This window comes from Atta cephalotes (assembly GCF_000143395.1).
Source record: "Atta cephalotes unplaced genomic scaffold scaffold00005, whole genome shotgun sequence".
Taxonomy (NCBI): domain Eukaryota; kingdom Metazoa; phylum Arthropoda; class Insecta; order Hymenoptera; family Formicidae; genus Atta; species Atta cephalotes.
The window spans coordinates 2,561,984-2,566,217 of record NW_012130069.1 but is presented as its reverse complement, the minus strand read 5'-3'; the positions used below and the strand labels follow the sequence as shown (position 1 = coordinate 2,566,217).

General features: G+C 31.6%; 1 non-coding gene across 1 annotated transcript; it reads right to left on the bottom strand.

Moving 5' to 3' along the window:
- Positions 1-3,870: 3,870 nt before the first annotated feature.
- Trnap-ugg lies at positions 3,871-3,942 on the bottom strand. The gene has a single exon. It is a non-coding gene; the product is annotated as a tRNA-Pro (tRNA).
- Positions 3,943-4,234: the final 292 nt, after the last annotated feature.

Here is a 4,234-nt window from a genome sequence, read left to right as displayed (position 1 = left end):
CGAACGAACGAACGAAGAACGAAGAAGAAGAAAGAAGAAGAAGAAGAAAGAAGAAGAAGAAGAAGAGAGAGAGAGAGAGAGAGAGAGAGAGAGAGAGAGAGAGAGAGAGAAAGAGAGAGAGAGTCGGCGGTAGCCGATTTCTGGTTCCGGTGCACTAATTCATTTCATCTTATGCGCACTGAAGAGGCGCTCCATCAAAGCTCAAAAAAGCCACCGCGACAGCACTCCAGCGCGGAAGATCGGCGGAGGGCGAGATGACAGGGTGGTGCGGGCACTCGAAAGTTGAAACCGTTTTTGCCTCTTTACACCGGAGGACAATGGCGATAGCGACATCGACCATTGTGAATCTCTTTCATGGCGTGGCTTCGGGCAGCTCGTGTTTGAATCGATTGATACCAGCAGATGCGACTATAAGAATTTCATTTCAATAAATAACACGAGAACATTTTAGAGATATCCATATTGGAAAATTTTTTTGAGTTTATCAAAAATGCACATGAAGGAAGAAGAGAAAAGAAGAGAATAAACAAAAGTTTGCTATAGTGCAGAAAAAGGAAAACAATCTTTTATTTCTCAAAATATATAAGAAAAATCGACAATTTTGCGGAAACATAAAGAGTATGAAACTATATCTTCCTGAAATGAATTCTGTTCCGACGATTGCGATAACGTTTCTGGAAGAGGTAAAAACTAAAATCGACACGATACATTTGTTCGGTACTATAAATTTGGCCTTAATGCCGTTTCCTGATTCTCCAATTGTTGACTTCACACAAAGCGCGAGACTCTCGAAAGGCATAAACCTTGCGAACGATGAATTCTCATTGTATCGTATAGACACATTGTGCAATGGTATCGCAGAAATGCATCGCACGCAGCCATGATGTTGCTGATCATCATCGTGTATGACCAGTGACGCGAGAATAATTTCGCAGAGACGCCCGCAAACATGACAATCCGTTGTGACCCGGTTTCTCATTGTCGCGAGTCCTATTCGCGCCGACGAGATGTGAAGATCGATTTACAGCAGGTTGTTAAAGGTTGTTAAATGAGAAACATCGAAATAGCGTCCCGGGAAATAAATTTCTTATACATTGGAAACAGTCCAACGCGCGAAAACGAAAAGAAATAAAATACAATAGTAAAAGTAGAGACAGCAAGTTTGCTATCGTATGCATCGACGCTGTCTAGACATAAATTTTATATGAATGTATTTCTACCATTTGCCACGGCCAAATATTATTTTCCGCGTGACTATAATTATTTTTTAATTCTTCGTTTGCAATCATATTTTATTCCCTCCAAATTTATTTACTGTGTTTTATATATATATTTCTTTTTCAAAAAATATGGAAAAATTCTGGATTATTTTCCAACATCACTATTACTTTACTGGATAGTTTTCTAACAAAATATTTTAGAAGTGGGAATCAAACTCTGCCTTTCTTTATTTTGAGGAAATTTGAAAGTGAAATTGTTGTTCAATTAAATAATTATTTAATTGAAAAAAGATGAAATAAAAGTATATATTATCTATAACGTACATATGTATGTATTTTTATTTCGTCTTTTTTCAATTAAAAATTTAATAACATGCTATTAAAATATGGAATTTTAATTAAAAAATGCGATTCACGAAATCTGATTCTTCGAGGTGATTTTATAATTTTTACGTAGTCTGAAATCAACTTGTGACTCAAATAGTTTACCACTTTTATTATTAGAAATCATTAAACTACAATTAAATGACCTGTGTATATATAACGAACACAAGTATGACGTCGCTAAATAAGTGACAATATAAACAATAGACCAAAGTGCGAAATTCAATCTTGAACGCTTCGATGCTGTGAAATGATTGTCCAACATATTTTCAGTAAGCTTATAAAGATTCTAATAAATGTTTATCGTTATTTAGACATCTTACGAAATATTTAAATCAAAAACATGTATAGATCGCTGTCATGTAATGGCTTTCCTGTAAAACGTAAAGTATTCCCAAACTAGGAGGATACTGTATAATTAACTCTCGATTACAAGGAAATCAAACAATTGCAAGTTATACTCTTTTTTTAAGTTTTATTGTTAGAAATGTATAGGAGAGAACATTTCCTTCTCATCCGAAAATTGGTAACAGCCGCTAAAGGTATCTCGACAGTCGCGGCAATTTAAAGGAGAAACAATAAAGATAGGGTTTCATCAAGTCATTACATCATCATTACGCATGGCAGGTGGCGTATCACCCGCACGAACACCGTCCGTCCATACACCTCTTCCTGTGTGATCTTCACATTAAACTGTGAAATACACACGTTAAACGCACCTGTGTCCCAAGCGTGTTCGCCTAATACGAGCCGGCAACTTTCAGGAAATTACCTTTGGGACCAGTTTAACTTAACCGAAAACCTGTCCGAGCGTGCCGCAATGGTCGATCGATCGTTGTAAACCTGTTTTTAGGCAATGAACGGAAAAATTTCTGTGCCTCATCGGCATATTGTAACACACACAAGTCACGTTTATTTTTATATAAGATAGTAATAATTTTGTAATAATTTATTGTCAAAAAATTATATTTTGCATATCTAATTATTTTATGAAAACAATTAGTAAATACATAAATACCGTTATTTATGTTCTCGTTATTTCATATTAACTGTTTACACTCTGAAGCATCATTTTTTTTAAATATCGTATATGAAAATACTACATTAAAAAAAATTATACCAAAAATTTTAATAAATTTTAGTTTAGTATCAGCTGAAAATGTACTAAATGTATACATATATTTATTTTGTACAAAAAGAATTATTAATTTGATTTAACTATCACTTTTTTATTTACTTAATAAATGTTTATTTACCATAAATAAATTAAATTACTATTCAAATAAATATTTATTAAAATTACATTTTTCTTACTGTAAGAACTTATCGTATATTATAATATGACGCTACGCTTATCTTAGTGTCGAGACACTACCGTGTCTCTAGACACTTTTGCATATTTTCCTATGCGATATTTTTTTTAATACGGCCTCTGGGTCTTTTTTAGCACAAACAAAATTTTATTCTAAGTTTCTCTATATAAAGAAGAAAAAAAAAGAAATAAATCGAAAAAATATTTGGTATTTAATATGTAAAAATACATATTTAAAAATAACTCAGAATTTTTCCACATTTTTTTGAAAATGCCTAGAATAAAAAATCTGAACTGGACAAAAAAGATTGCCAACGGAGGGTGAAAAAATATGATTAGAGATGGAATAAGATCAACATTTATTATAAAATATAATAATAATTTAAAAATCAAATTGGCTTACATGTGAATTTTATATCGTAACAAGCGTAACCTTAAAATCTCATTTTTCAGACTTTTTTTTATGATAAATACATCAGAATTTATCTTTGCAGCTGATATTAAATTACGGGCTTTAACTTAAATGAGTTCTAACACCATTCTGAACGATAAACGAACAAATAGAAGCTATTATGTTCACAATGTACAAAGAATAATAAAAGCTATTATACATTTTAATGCATGATATGTGTTACTCGCTATCGTGCATGTAAAGCAGATATTATTTGTACGAAGATTTATTTTATATATTCCTTCAAGTACTCATCTAACTTTCACATCACATACAGTCAATTTGTTAAATTAAACGAAGAAAATAGACATCAGTCAGAAATGTAATGTTTCTGTCAAAAGATAAGACATGATAACAATGCTTATCACATAAGATATCACGGGCATATGAAGCTGGCGTATCATTGAGATACAGATATCGCCAAATAAAAACACATTAATAAAAGAAATCTTAATTGAGGTCGATTTTTAGCTTTTTAAATTAAAAAATAAAATAAAAAAATTGGGCTCAGCCGGGATTTGAACCCGGGACCTCTCGCACCCAAAGCGAGAATCATACCCCTAGACCACTGAGCCGTTCTTGGAACGTGAGGTTTACTTAACGACATCATGAAATGTGCAATAAATTTCTTTTATACGTAAAATTATAAAATTTTTATTTTCTCATTTAATCATAAATATATAATTATAAATAAATATATAATTATAAAATAAATAAATGCCTAATTAAAATATTAAATTTGGTTAACATTGTGTTAATTAAGATTAATGCATAAGTGTTTAATTTGAGAAAAAGCACAAATTTAATTATAATTATTACGAAACTAATTTTACGAGATTTGCACGATGTTCTTTCAAGATTTTATCT